Source organism: Strix uralensis, chromosome 5 (genome assembly GCF_047716275.1).
Source record: "Strix uralensis isolate ZFMK-TIS-50842 chromosome 5, bStrUra1, whole genome shotgun sequence".
NCBI lineage: Eukaryota > Metazoa > Chordata > Aves > Strigiformes > Strigidae > Strix > Strix uralensis.
Genome location: NC_133976.1, coordinates 86,668,007 through 86,683,579, shown reverse-complemented (window position 1 = coordinate 86,683,579; position 15,573 = coordinate 86,668,007). Strand labels below are relative to the sequence as shown.

Sequence of the window (15,573 nt, the reverse complement as noted above, 5' to 3'; positions counted from 1 at the left end):
TCATATGACAAGATGAACCTTTTTTCTTCCATTTATTTTGCTGGTTTTGAGCCCTAAATGTGCTGATGTCTTTTCTCAGGCTGCCCTTAAAGTACACTGTAAAATAGATCAGTCTCACTGGGTTTGGTTGTTTTACAGATCAGAAGGTAAAAAAGGCTCCTTCTGAGCCTTTGCAATACAAAAGTAGCCACTTGCGCTTCTTCAGATGGTTGTTCATATACGGGTTGTTTCACCTCTCCATAGGTAGACATAATAACAGCTTGGAAGAGCTCGATCAAGACACAGATCATCACAAACATGAAAGAAGCCAGGAACAGGCCACCCAACAACCTGTCGGATGGAAATGCGGTATCTCTGAACGCTGAGACACAGTAAGAAAATATGGTCTGAGCTGAGTGAATCATGTTATTGTAATTCCATTCATGCTGCCCGAACACGAGGTAGCCAAAAGCTGTAAATGCAAAAAAGTACACCGCCGCCACGAGGGCCATTGAGGAGAGCCTGGGAAGGGCTGCCAGGATGGATCTGTGTGCCAGGCGCACATCATAAAAGAACTGAGCGTATTTCAGAGTTTTCAAAACTACAAGAAATGCTAAAAAGCCTGTCGTATTCCTTAAAATCTGATCTAAATGAGAAATTGCATGAAAATTAATGAAAGTATTTGGGTGAAGTAAGTAAAACTTCACTATATCGTCTCCCACCTTAAACTTTATGATCTGTAAAAAAACAGAGAGGAGGAATGCTGATTTTAAGCCAAAGTTGATTATGTTGGAAAATTTTTTGATGTAATCTTTTTTTTCTCGGCCTATGGTGAGAAGCTCATCTGCAATGTAAACGAACAGGAAGGCAAGAACAATTCCAGCCACAAACATCTGAGCTTTAGTTTGCTGATGAAAGATGGGGAGTGCAAAGGAGTGCACAGACAAACTTGGCTTTATCATCCCAAAAGGAGACATTTCAAATATGACTGAGAGGGTGCAAAAGAGGCCTGCATCTGAGTTAAATGTAGTCAGTTCAATGATCACAGCCCACGTGTTCTCATCAAGCCAGTTGCTCTGTTGGAGAGTGTCCAGCCTTGTCGTAGAATTAGGTCTTCCTTCTTCAGGGAAAAAGTAAAACACGTATCCTTCTGGGCCATATGTGTGCAAATCTCCATGTAAATAATATGTCCACGGAGTTCTGTTTTGGTGGTAGGTGAACCCTCCGTAACTGCTGGCCTCCTTGGAAAGAGACTGGTTGGCAACCTTTGTCCAGGTGCCAGCATAGTCACCTTTCTCTGGGATGTCCCTGCCGTATTTGTGAAGACAGTGGCTTTTACTGATCACAAAGTTATTGACGAAGCTGTGAGGATGGAAACATTTTTTCTCAGTGTTTTTAGCCCGCACTTGCCTCATCCTAGGCAAACCAATGATTTTGGAGCGGCTCTCGGGAAGGAAGGCTGGCTGCATTTCGTTGTGGACCAAAGGCAAGAATAAGTCTTTCACCCACACGTAGATATGTTCCGGCTTAAGTACCCCGGAGAGTCGTGGAGAGAATTGGTTGTGGATGAATCGGTTGTAGTGGAAACTGTTGGCGTTCTCAGTGGAATAGGCAAAATTTAATAGCAGTATCAAAAAGACAAGGTGGCTGATGAAACCTTTTGTGAAAGTAAATGCCTTGGCTTTAATTTTTGCCCTTTTCAAGATGTTTGCAATTTCATCAGCTTCTAAAGGCTTATACTGCTTGCTGCCCCTGACTTCAGCAAGTTTTGAGCGCACCTCTCTTATTTCATCTTCGCTCATCATTTCTTTATCCAACTTAGTCTCAGAATACTCTTCCAGAGTTAACCATGGGATGTTTTCACAGGTTTTTGGATGAATTGTACGCATAGCTGAGAACAAAATGGCTTTTAGAATTGAAAAGAGAAACACTTTCTCAATAAAGGAGGTTGCAGATGCTAAAAGCCACTCTCTTGAAGTCTGATAGCCATAAGACAAACCATATGACACAATGAAAAATGATGATAGCCCCGTGACAGCTGGAACTAGTGCCCATGCGATATAGAAGCACCACCTCCGAAAAACTACGTGCAGTCTCTTGGGAAAGGGCGCGGAGCCAATGCTTAGTGGTTTCCTTTTTTCCTGAAAGTTGCCCCTTTCTTCTGCGTAATTATTACGGATATTGGCATTTGATTGCAGCCTTCTCTGGCAGGCCTTAGCCACTGGAGGGGAATTCACGGCTGTCGTCTGCGCCTCTGTTCCTATTACATTCGCATCGCTTTCAGAAATGGCGCAATTACTCCAGTTTTGGGGAGCTCCCTTGCTCGTTGTCTTTCTGGAACATGGCGGGCTCTGTGAGCTGCTGGGACCAGGAAGGTTCTCCAAGGGAGTAATATTCCTTGGTTGCGCTGAAGTTTCTGAAAGGTACAATTTTTGCAGACGTTCCTTCAAGTTCTTAAGATTTCCAGCCTGGAGAGGTGCATTTACCTTTGGGTCTGTCTGAGCCACGTCACGAGGAGAAGGCTTCTTCTGGGAGTACTTAAATAAGGCAGTTAGAATTATTTCCACAGGCATGGTAATCAAAGCACATTCAATTCCTAGTGCTATTGATCTCAGATACCTCAAGTGTACTGGAGATTCTTCATCCTTGTCAGTGTTAAAGAACATAATGTTAACAAGCAAGTCTATTAATAATACTGCTAAATACAGAGACAACCTTTGGAGCCTGCTGGAAGTGCCAGTGAGAACGTGAGCATAAATTGAGAACCACGGATGGCTCTCTGTCAGGCTGTTGGCAAGTTTAATCAAAAAACAGTCGATTGTGGGCAGAGGTGTCTTGGGGTTTGTGACGGAAAATGTCCTTTCTAGTAGGTGATCGCCCTTGTCGAGAGAAAGCCATTTCCTGCAGATGAAGAACCAGGTCGTCCTGGTGGTCACGTTCTCAACTTTGGCTCTGCTTAAGAACCAGCTTGGAGATGGGCCCTTGTTATTGTGCCAGACCCTGAAGGAACAAATGTCTCCCAAGTCCTTCTTAGTAGTTAACAGAAAGCAATTGACGCTTCCTTGCTGGAAAGGTGAAAAATGCGGGTGCCGTAAACAATGGACGTCACTCGTGCCGTTCTGGCCGATGAGCTGAAGAAAGACATCTGCTTTGGTCCCAGCTCCCCAGCGACTGCCTGTGTGTAAAGTGACCAAAAAGCTCACTTTATCAAAGGGGTCGTTGTCTGGCAGAACTATAATGTTTTTCCTGCTTCTGTCAGCCCTGTCTTTTCTCACGGCCCAGAAGGACAAAAGAAAGTAGGCGGCAAAAATAAAGAGCACTGTTAAGAGGGTCACTGGGTTTCTAGGTATTTCTGCTATCAGGGTTTCTCCCAGGTCTAATGTGTTGGGGGGAACTAGTACTTTGGCTGCCAGGAACTTGATGTTGAACGTGGACGCACTTGACGCGGCGTGGACGGACAGACGCCTGCGACTCCGCTTCACATTGCAGACACAGTGGACCCTCTGCCAGTTGGTCAAGGAGCCAAGCCTGCACGTGTCTTCTCTCCACAGGCTTCGAATCCCATCCAGAAATAAGCACTGATCGCTAAAAATGTGTATTCTCACGAGTCTCTGGGTTTGGTACCTTACGACGTAGGGCGTCAGCAAGACAACGGAGATGTTGTGAGTGTCTGTGCCACTTCCTTGAGCTGTGGCTGTCAGCAGTGACTCTGGGAGACAGATAATATAGGGGCCCTCAATGTTACAGTCAGCGCTAGCTGTCTCATTTTTGCTTGCAGCTGTTGGCATGTTGTGAAAAGCAGAAAATGAGGCTATGGGAGGAGCATGCGTGACATTGGCGCCTGTGAATACTAGCACCTTGAAAGTAGCTTTTAATTTTGTCAGGATCTGGATGTAGATGCTCCTGCTGTTTCTGTTGACTTCAAAACTAAATCCTCCAGTTGTGTAAGCTTGCGTTTTATCGGGTCCCATTGCTAGCTGAAAAGTTGAAGATTCCTTATCTTTCCTAGCAACAGTAATCTCTGCTCCTTCAGGCACGATCCCTAGTAGATGTCCGTTAGCCTTGGTCTCTGCCATTTTGAACCCCAAGACCGTTGTTGCAATTTCTGATGCGTAACCTAACCAAGGGAAGGGGTTCTCCTCAAACTCAAAAACGGCAGTGGAAATCACAGCATCCTGGGGCAATCCAGGATAATTTCGTTTTTTCAGTGAGGGATAAAAGCAATTTCTGCAGGTGTTTCTGGTAGAGAAAGCATTTGCAATGTTCCAGGCTTCATCTTTCGTCAGAGTGATATTCCAGTGTTTTGTTTCCATTAGAGTTTCTGTTTCGCCAGGGACTTTGCCCTGGAAAACGATCTCCATTAAATTTTCCATGATGGAGAAGACTTGTTGAACTCCGTTGACGTTGACATTCCTGTGGCGCAGAAGAGCAGCTCTCAGGATGTTGGACAAGCCTCTTAGTATTCCACTGCTTTGAATTTCTGCTTCCTCAGACCAGTGGCTCTCATTCCTCTGTACCTTCAGCGTTCCCGTTACTTCTGACAGTTTCCTAATGGCGAGGTCTTGCGATCTGACGGTCACTTCGTCAGCTTCCTCTGTGACTTGAGAAAGAGAAGCGACTACTTGGTTGATGTCCATTGTGCTCTCAACTGAAATATTCAGGACTGTTTCAATGAGGCTTTCCCGAAACTGAGCCTTCGGGAGCTGGAGAGTTGGTGTGACTTTAATATGGTTTAAGACTGAGGCCGCCACATAAGCCAAATAACCCGCGCTAAAATAATTTCCGGTCTGGATATAAGATGTCATCGGCGCGCTTAAGCCGCTCACTGAGGCCAGCAGTTCGTGAAACACAACAGCTGGTGGCCGGCTGTTAACTGGGTTCTGCACGCGGGCGTATAAATTCACTTGGGTAAACGCCCCAAGGGAATTATGGACTTGGACGTAAAGCTTCAAGGTGTACTTCTGAGAGGGCACTCCGACTGGGAGAAAAGACGGAGGAGTTCTGGGCTCATAACCAAAGTACAGAATCGTGCCAAACGTGTTTTCCTCCACAGAAGTTATTTTGGTCGTTTGGGGTACGTTGGAAGCTACGATCACTTTATACGTCAGAGGTAAATTGCTGTCAGAAAATCCACTGCAGTGAACAACAAATTTTGTCAGAAAGGCTGTACCCCAGCGTGGGTTGATGGCACACTTGCCAGCCCTAGGAGGAGAATTCACCTTAAACGCGTGTCTGTAGACCGAGGACCTCCCGTCCCAGGTAGTTACTTTTAACAGGAGAACGTAGGATCGATGTTCAGTCTTTGTAAATGTCAGAGCATTTATAGACAGGTAAGCCCCAGACCTCCCCGTTGAGGTTCTGGAAGACCAGTCAAAGCTAACTTCTGTAGAGTTTTCTGAAAAAAGAGACCAGTAGTAGACTGGCTGGCTGGTTGTTCTACAGTTTAGGCACTTTCCAGACAAGATAAATCTCTCTGTTGGAATTAGAGTGCTACCACAGTTTTCAAGGCATACCACGTTCAGGAGGAGTGGGGAGCCAGGCCGCACATCTACAGTTTGGTCAGCGTAGCTCCTCCTTGTATCCTTTTGAATCTCTAGACGAAAGTAGTATACGCTGTTTCCTGGGAGGGATTCTGGTGGCATTGCTTGAACTGGACCGGAGGGTGTTAGCCATTTCAAATCCCTCTGGGCCGGATGGCATCTCTTTCCCGGGCTGACTTGCATGTTTTCATAGTCTGACACCTCTTTAGTACAGTACCAAGTAAATGTGATTCCTTTTAGTCCTTCCTGTGAGTCAGGATCGTAGGACGCGGAGCCATCAAGAGTCAAATTATCAGAAAAACCCACTGTGCGGAACGTGCCTCCCACAATATTTGCCACTAGGTCGTTTCTCTCGATCTGAACGTAAATTTTATCTGTGCCCCTGAGGACTATTGAGGTCCTAATCGGGGTTATCGCAACAGTGAAATTAAACAGATACAGCCCGTAATCTAAAGTAAAACTGGGAACGGTTAAGTGTATCATATCTACACCATACATCCCAGAAGAGTTGATTGGGTTTGTCCAGTCCGGAATAGTTTCTGTGTCCTTAACAGAATAGATTCGCCACAAGGGTTTGATAGATATACCAACGTTGCAGCATTGTCGCACGTCGGCAAAGAGGAAAAAAGATGCCCCCTTTTTCCGGCGCAGGACGGAGGTATGAAGAGCAGGCCTCCGAATGCGCACACTGTGTATGTAACAGGCTTCCTTCCGGCAAGCCACCTGTGCTTCTATGTTTTTTGCGGTGTAGTTGTTAACTGTGACTCTTAAAAGAGCCGGTGTACGTGCACTTCTGCTACAGTTCACTTTTGCCACAAAGCCCGTGTATTTCTCTGGATCAAAGGGTAAAGCAGAGCGACGGACAAAACGCGTGGCGTTTCTTACGTGGTCGTTGTATGTGTACGTGCTGTTCTGGAGAAGGCGGTCTTTTTGCGGTCCAAAAAGCTGCAGGTGGAAGGTCCACGCGCACTGTAGCATCGGATGTTGTGCAGGGATAAACCACACTAAGTAGGTGAAGCCTTGCAGAAAGGAAGGACGGCTGCCGGTGAAGACGTGGACTTCAAGGTCTCTTTTTGCTGGAGTCCTCTTCTGATTGATGTAAAGGTACATATTGAACTTGTACCACTGGAAGGCCACAAACTCTATGGAGAGTAAGTAGGAGAGCTCCTTGTGTCGGTAGAACACAGTGCGCGTGTGAGGGCCATCTGTGGAAATGGAGGTTTCGTTTTCTTCGGTTGTGTAAAGCGTTCCGTGGTTGTACTTGAAAGTGTAAGTGCTGCTGTTGGTGTTCCCTGGGTGAAGGTTGACGTGGATGGGAGGTTCTCTGCCTGCCGTTAGGGTCAGGGTACCGTTGAGTAGATGTAGTTCTCCCGTCGATTCCTTGACCCTCTTTCCATCAACGTGGAAGTAGATGCTGGCCACCACCATCTCACCCAGGCTCTGAGGCGTGAGAACGGCACAGAAGTTGCTCTGCAGCGTAAAGGAACCGTAGGAACGGAGCCAACCTCCTATGGCCTGCGTGTCCACCAGTCTGTAGGCCAGTGTCCTCGGGGAGAGGGGCTGAAGCCTCCAGGAGAGGCCGAGGGGCTGCTGAGGAACGCTAAGGAGCTTGGAGCCGATGCTGAGGACATGCAGCAAGTCACGCTCTACCTTGAGAGAGAGGTTGAGGCTGATCTGAGGCATCTGCTCGATGCTGACCGAGGCAACGTGGAGCCCGTGGTGCCTGTAGCGCACGGTCAAGCGGTAGCTGTAGTAGGTGGCGCAGGCCTGTCGCAGCTCGGCTGTTGGGTAGACGGTCGGTGGCAGCGGGTCTTGGTGCTCGCTGCTGGGAAGGAGGAGGGTAGAGGGGCTGCCTCCCTGGCTGCTGAAGCGGTACTTCCAGCTGGCGCTCTTGAGGCGCGCACACCAGCCCAGCTCCACCGGCTGCCGCGCGGGGATCAGGCGCGTCTGCGGCCAAAGCACGAACAGCCTCATCTCCTGCCCGCACATCTCCACGGTGATGTCGTGGTGGAAGCACTCGGGTGCAGCGCAGGAAGCTGACGAGCATCGCACGGTGAGGAGGATGGAGGCCCCGGGTGGAGGAGCGCTTCCTGGCAGGAGGCCTGTCTGCAGCGTCACCTGGCCCGACCAGCGCGAGGTGTTTGTCACCTGAGTCGAGTTCAAGGACCAGAAGCAGCGAGGTGGGGGTGGCAGCCGACCGTCTTTCCCCTCTGGCTCTGCTCTCATGCCCGGGGCGGGCTGGTAACGCAGGTTCATGGTGCTGTTCCACAGGCACGAGACCCAGCGCTCGCTGTCCCGCTGTTGAGAGACTTGCCCGTGAGGGCCCGAGCAGGTGACTAGCAGGGGTGGTGGCCAGAGACGGGGCAAGGGGGCCGCCGAGCCCCAGGACCAGATGCCCAGCAGCAGAAGGACGAGAAGACGGAGCAGTGTCATTGCGGTATGAGGTGAAGGAGGGAGAGCAGCTACCGGGGTGCAGCCTGTTGGTGGTGTAAAAGGAACAAGCTTTAGAAAACTCTTTTCTCTTAGGATAGTATTATTAGCAGGAATAATTAATAAATAGATACTGGTTTATAGGTTTAATTAATAGAGCACAGGTGCTCTAGGAACAATATTGACAGTTTAAGCAACTTAGAAAAGCTAGGTAATGCAAAGCTAGGCAAGATTATTGATTATTGGTATATTTGGTATAATAGAGGTCAACAAAGAAAGAAAACCTCTTTGATAAAAGCTAAAGGGAGTTTACTTCCTTCAGCTCCTGAAGCTGAAGAAACCGAATTCCCTTTTAGAAGTACTGGCATGTATCCAATGCGTTTGGATTCCAGCCCAAACCCTAGAGCGGGCCCTGGTGCAGGCACCGACGTCTCTCCGGTAACAGGAGTGATGGGACATGAACCTTGGAAGCAAGGGGATTTAGTAGCTTGGCAGGCAAAAACGCCTCGCTGACGAGCTGATGCTGCAAAATGCGCTCAGCTGTTGTTGGGAATTGTCACTGTTTACACCCCTGATTGGAATGATATGAAAACTTTATTAGGAGAACTATTTCAGGCAGAGACAAGGGAAAAGATTTTCCAAAAAGGTAAGAGAGTAACTAATTGGACAAAAGCTTTGGAATGCAGACAAAGATCCGACGAGCACGCGGGTGATTACTAGGGCCGACTGAAGGCCACTTTAATGATGGGGGTATGACCCGTGACAATTTCCAAGAGCCACTAGCTATTAGTGTTTTTGTAGAAACTCATGCCAGGCTGGCAAGGTAAAACATTAGGTAAAGTCTTGAGCATTGCTGCTTTTGCTTTTGACGGGAGAGATGAAAGCAAAAGCAGCAAGAAGAAAAGTTAAAACTTGAGAAAAAGCGAGAGCAAAAAGAGAGAGAAAGAGAAATGGGGTTGTTGGCTGTAGCAAGGAGGATCTCCACCTGCCAGACCTCCTCGGCCTCACTCCCAGTGAAAGAAGTGATACTCGTCTTCTCTGGGAACTGAAAGAACAAGGGGACCCGTTGGACTCCAGGTAGAGGAGCACGCTCAGATTTCTGCAAAGGTGAACGGTATCATTTTGGATAAGAAATTGGTTTGGGGTCAATTTGTGATCTCTCCCAATTCCCCTACTTGCCTTTTGGGCCTGTACTGAATTTTGAAGTTCCCCAGATTTCGAATGATAGTACGGGCAGTAGTAGGGGAAGAGAGAAGATATTTATCTACCCCTTTGACGAGACCTTTTGCAGGAATTTGGTACGTTTATCTCCTTGGCTCCAACGGGGATTCAGTTGATTTTAATGGGCTCAAAAAGAATTGAATTGGGAGGTCAAAACCAAAATGATTTGAATGATACACAGTTTGAATTGGCTGCAATTCCCAGAGCGCTTTGAAGCACATCGGGAGATGAAGTGGGATGGTTAAAATCGGCTGAGCCAAGTGTGATAAAAACAAAAGGAGGGACTCCTCCTCCAATTTGGCAATATCCAATTATAAATGAGGCCATTCCCAGTATAAAAAACCAAATTGTACATTTTTTAGGAAAAAGAATTTTGCAGGAATGTCATAGTCCTTATAATACTCCAGTTTTACCGGTTAGTAAACATAAAGTAGATAAAGATGGAGATCCTGAATATAGATCTGTGCAAGATTCAGGAGCTGTAAATGAACATGTAATTGCTTCACATCCTGTGGTCCCAGATCCTGGTCTGATTTTAGCACAGCTTGCAGTCTGGGCACAGTATTTCACGGTGCTTGATGTTACAGGAGCTTTCTTTAGCATTCCAGTTGCGGAAGAAAGCCAATCAATGTTTGCCTTCACGTGGCAAGGGAAGCAGTTAACTTGGACCCGGTTACCACAAGGATTCACTAGTTCTCCAACAATATTTTCTCAAATGTTGAAAAATTATTTACAAGATTTGTTTTTTCCAAAGAAGTCTGTTTTGATACACTATGTTGCTATATATCCTCTATAGAGAGGGCGCTTTTTGTCAGCTGTGGCCACTCACAGAGGTGGTGGCCCAACTCGGAGCTGTTAGTAAAGCGAGCCTAGAGATACCCAGTGTGGTGAACTCCTGTAAGAGGCGGGCGGCAGCTGGGGTGTCTCCCAGCCAAGGACTTGTCATCCTCCGCCCCATCACGGGTGGAAGCAAGGCACTTACCCTCAGAAGCAGGGCAGGTGGGGATGTACCTAAAGACACAAGAAACAACGTCTTTGGAGCAAATAATCTGCGTAAAACGTGTCTGCGTCGGGGCTGCGCTCGCCTCGGTGGCAGAGTGATGTGGAGTAATGCGGGGTAACGCGGTGTAACTCGGGGTAACGCGGGGCAACGTGAGGTAACAGTGGTAACGAGGGGCAACGCGGGGTAACACAGGGTAACGCGGGGCAACGCGTGGGTGAGCTCGGCGCCCATCCGGCCCCACCCACTGCGGCCCTGACCATGCCCACAGCCAATCTGACCACGCCCACCGTCACTCCGGCGCCACCCACCGCCCCCTGCCCGTCGTCTCCCCGGCCACGCCCACTCCGGGCTCGGCCATGCCCACCGCGGGAGGGGGCGTGTCCCCGCCCCCGGTTCCTCCCCCTGCAGCGGCGGTCGGTGTGGAGCCGCCGGCCGAGGGCAGCGGGGCGGCTGTGGGGGATCATGGCGCCGCTGAGGGACTGCAAGGTGAGGGCTGGTCTGAGACGGAGCGGACGGGGAGGGTGAGGCGCCCCGCTTCTGTCCGGCGCTCAGGGAGCCCCGGGTCCGCCCGAAAGCCGGGCTGGGAGGGGGCTGCTGAGGGGAGCCGAGCCGGGGCGGGGCAGGGCGGGTGAAGCTGCCGGAAGGGCGCGGAGAGCCGGCCCCGGTGTGGTGAGGAGTCTGTTGGGGCTCATCCCCCTTTGCCCCCTGTCCCGGGCTGAGCGAGTGGCGGGGCTTTTTGGTAGCAGGGGAGGGGGCTACAGCGGTGCCCCCCTGTGAAGAGCTTCTCGAAGCTCCCCTGGCTCCAGGTCGAGCCCGACTTTGCACCAAGGCCGGGCCGATTAGCTGCGCCTCTGCTGTAACTTATTTAAGGGGAAGCTGAGAGGGGAGGTGGGAGCTGTGGGGAGGAGTTGTGAGGAGAATGTCTGTGTGAACACCGAGGTCAGTGGAAGGAAGGAGGAGAAGGGGGGTGGAGGTTCATCGGAGCAGAGACTCCCCTGTACCCCGTGGAGAGACAGTAAGGCCATCCCCCCCGCCACCCATGGGGGTCTGCGGAGGCAGGGACCGATCTGTGGCCCACACTGAGACAGGTGACTGTGGCCGAAGAAGGCCGGGACCCCGTGGGAAGAAGCCCCCGCTGTTGTAGTGCAGTGCTGGGAGGACTGCAACGCATGGGGGGTGACCCACATGCCCGTGGGAGGGACCCGTGTTGGAGTTGGCTTGTGGGGACTGTCTCCTGTGAGAGGGGCCCCGCGCTGGGACAGGAGAGGGACACCAGAAGTTTCCCCCTCCCTGAGGTGGAAGAAGCGATGGGGCTGACCGCATCCCCCATTCCCTGCCCCTGCACCCCTGCGGGAGGAGGTCGCAATATCAGGAGCAAAGCTGAGCCCGGGAAGAAGGAAGGGGTGGGGGGGAGGTGTTTTCAAGGTGTGGTAATGCTTCTCATGGCCCTACTCTGTCTGTTAACTGTTGTTGCTAGTGTCTGTATTAAGTTTCTGCTTTTTTTTTCTTCCCCTAACAAGTCTGGGTTTTGCCTGCGCCTGCAAGGATGACGTCATCCCTCCCTGTCCTTATCTCAAATTCCGGGGTCTTTTGCTTCCCCCCTTCTCAGCGCTGGGGCTCAAGGCAGCGGGGGGTGAGCAGCATCTTTGCTTATTTTCCCCTTCTCAGCGCTGCGGGGAAGGGGGAGTGAGCGGTGCATGGTGCTCAGTTGCCCTCTGAGCTCAAACCACGACTCCCCCCAGTAGCCTTACACTGGGGGTGGGTTTCAGGTGGGCTAAGGATCTGAAAATGGGGATGAGTCGCTGCACCCTTCCCTGCAACTGGGGCAGAAAACCCATCTCTGAACGTTGCTGTGTCTCAGTCATAGCGCAGGCTGGTCCCACAGGCCCTCGCTTACCCTTGCTGTGGGCCTCAAAAGCAGGTCAGGCCTTCTTTTAACTCTAAACCAGCCCCAAGTCCAAGGGCTCAAAATCTGTCTGCAGCAGCTAGTTACTGATTAGTCATTTGCCTGCTTTCTTCCCAATGAAGTTCATTCTCTCTGACACTCGTTTTGTTGCTGTTTTTTGGTTAATTAGGCAGGGAGAGGTAAAAAAAGAAGTCTTGAAGGTTTTCTGAAAGCGTCATAAGCACCAGAGCTCTGGAGAGCTGCTACTCGAGTAAGAAGAGGATGTGCTAATAGCAACCCGAAAAGAGCAGATTTCTCAGAGCCAGCTGGGATTCTAGCAGGGGAAAAAAAAAAAATACAACTAAACGGTCACCAGATCCCATGACTAACGCTTATCATAAAGCGGGAGAAAGGTCAAGGCTTTGGTCTTGCCAGGAAGCAGTAAGAAGAGCCAAGGCCATGGCGCTCTCCTCCAGGAGGCATCGCAGAGAAGAGTCTTCTGGAGTTAGAGAGGAAGGTTGTGGGAAATTGGTGCAACTCAAAGGCAGTCTCTGTGAGAAGGGGAGGGGATAACTGTTTTACAAACTCCCCAGGCTGGTTTTTACCCACTCACCCTCCCTCTCTCATGGCTTTCTTTAGTCACAGTCTGATAACCTGAGCACAGACAAGCCGTGAGACATGAGCATCCCAAGAAGTCTGGGCAGGACCACTTGTGTGTGACCCGGGGGATGAGAGGTGCTGGCTTTTCTGTGCTCCCAGCAGCTCTTTGGTTCTTGGCTGACAACAACAGACTAGGTTTGGAGCAGATCTTTTAGGTCTCTTAGGAGTCAGCAGCTATTACGGTGTGGTTCTTCCCTGCAGCCGCTTGTCGTGCTGCGCTAACAGGAAGAGTAGCGGCGTACGTGATGTGATGCAGCCTTGCTGCCATCCTCTTGTTGCTGGAGGGGGAGTTTTCCACTGAGTGGTGAGTTACGTGGGCTGTAGCCGTAGCAGAGCAGAGGCTTTCTAGAGTGGATGGAAATAGCGTGGACCTCAACTGGATCAGCAGTGTCCTTAGGGATGGATGCAGGCCTTTTTTTTTTTTTTTTACTAACCCTAGTTCTGCTGGTTTTTTTCTGATGTTTATGCACAGATGTTCTCATTCCTATGAATCTTAGCATTAACAAATCTCCTCAGAATGGGATGACATTTTCTACTTGGCAAGTACCTCAAGCCGTTGTGCAAAACGGGCGGCGGCAAAGAGAGCTGCTTCAAACGGAGCTTGTTTTTGCTGACTGGTAATGAAAGTGGTTCCTGGCCTGTGTACAGGGCAGCTTGAAAGGTAACCTGTAAGCAGCAGGCTTAACCTTGCCACCCTCTTGACTTTTCTCTTTACCCTGTTTCTGGATATGGTATGAATTGTAAAGAAAATTTGTAATTTTATATTCAGGTCTAGCCTTTCAGGCTTGTAATTTGAACACTCAAGTGCTTGAGCTGCTGGAATGTGAGCCTTTAATCCAATCACAGTGGGAAAGCTTTAGGATATATTAACAAAGATGTCTTTCCCTGGTTACTTAAAATTTTTGACAGTTGGGTCATTAGAACCAGGAAATATATTAAAGTGTAAAGTAAGACGAGCTGAATTCTTGCAGCACCCGTGTGACTAATCCTCCATTAGGAGGGGTCTGAATTGCCTTGCCCCAGGTCATTTTTTATGTCTATCCTGTAGGTTCTGTGTACTGGAATAAAAATTATGCTGAATTGATTGGGGCAGCTCCTCGACTGTGTGTATGCTTAAACAGGAATGTATTTGGTGTGCTGAATGTAAGCTGTGCTTGGGTCGTGGTTTAACCCCAGCCAGCAGCTAAGCAGCGCACAGCTGCTTGCTCACCCCTCCTCTGGTGGGATGGGGGAGAGAATCAGAAGGGTAAAAGTGAGAAAACTTGTGGTTTCAGATAAAGACAGTTTAATCAGGAAAGCAAAAGCTGTGCACGCAAGCAAAGCAAAATCAGGAATTCATCCACCACTCCCCCTCGCAGGCAGGTGCTCGGCCATCCCCAGGACAGCAGGGCTCCGTCACACATAGCGGTGACTTGGGAGGACAAACGCCATCACTCCCAACATCCCCCCCTTCCTCCACCTTCCCCCAGCTTTACGTGCTGAGCACAATGTCCTGTGATCTGGGATGTCCCTGGGGTCAGTTGGGGTCAGCTGTCCCGGCTGTGTCCCCTCCCAGCTCCTTGTGCCCCCCCAGCCACTTGCTGCGGGTGCTGTGAGGAGCAGAAAAGGCCTTGGCTCTGTGTAAGCGCTGCCCAGCGATAACCAAAACATCCCCGTGTTACCAACGCTGTTCCCAGCACAAATCCAAAATATAGTCCCATACAATCTAATATGGAAAAAAATTAACTGCATCCCAGTCAAAACCAGCAGAACTTGAGAAGCTGTATTACAGTCTTAGAGTCTGTGATGGGTGCGGTATCAGAACGCTGAATGGAGAGTGATTAGGAGAAATAAACCCAAATGTTATTAAAAAGATCTGAATAGGTTGCCAAGGGAAGCACCTCAGCTTGTGAGATGACAGTCTTTGTGGCCATCCTGGGGGCGGGGAGAAGCCTGCAAGCAACTAGAGGTGCCGTGCCCTTTTGCTGTAGACGCCCACATGAATAAATTAAGCATTTTGGAATAGGCATTGTTTTTTTCATTTTGTTGCCCGAGTTATTTAAGAGAGCAGTCGCAAAGGCAACCATGAGCCTGGGTGCTGTAGCTGCTGCAGCTTAACTCCACCATTAAGTAAACTGCACATCTGCCTCATGAACTCTCCTCAGTCTCCAGCAGTTAGGCAGGAGGTGGAGTTTCGGGGAGGGCAGGTGGTCTGCCGGCAACTTGATTGGAGAAGAGCTCGACCTTGACAAGATTCCGGTGTGCCCTTGAGAAGACGAGACAGGTAGATGAATGAATGTTGCAAACAAGTCTGAGGCAGTAAGGGGAACACAAGTGTTGGCAACTAACCACCAATCACATTTGTGAAAAACAACTGTATAGCCAATAGGCTTTTGCCATGGTAGCATGGAGATATTATGAAAAGGCAGATAGTAATGGGTGTGGGGTGTTTTTGGCCTTGCATGCTAACTTCAACCAAATTGGTCTCTTATCATTTTTTCTCAGTTACTACAATGACAATGTAGGACCTCAGTGTTACATAGCTTCTTAAGAAACCACGGCAGCCTGATTGTGGTTTGCATTTCAGCTTTATCAAATGCCCATGTTCTTCCTTTTTGTAAGGCTTGTGTACAAGCCTGTGGTCCAAATTCTTTGTTGGCTTAACTCCAGCGACTTGGTGGATTTGCTCTGCCAGGCTGTTTGGCCTGCAAGTTACTTAAGGTATTGATTTCACTTATAAAAAACCCAGGGTTTTATTTTACCATGTCTCTCATGTGGTGTGTCTGCAGCAGAGGGACTAAGCCCAAAGTTGAGTTGTAATGAATTAAGAATGGGTCTCTCATTATGAGACGCATAACCCATCAAGATCTTCTGTA

At 49.4% G+C, this 15,573-nt stretch overlaps 1 pseudogene; it reads right to left on the bottom strand.

Annotated features, from left to right (window-relative positions):
• On the bottom strand, window positions 1-7,970 carry LOC141944848 (polycystin family receptor for egg jelly-like; annotated as a pseudogene).
• Window positions 7,971-15,573: the final 7,603 nt, after the last annotated feature.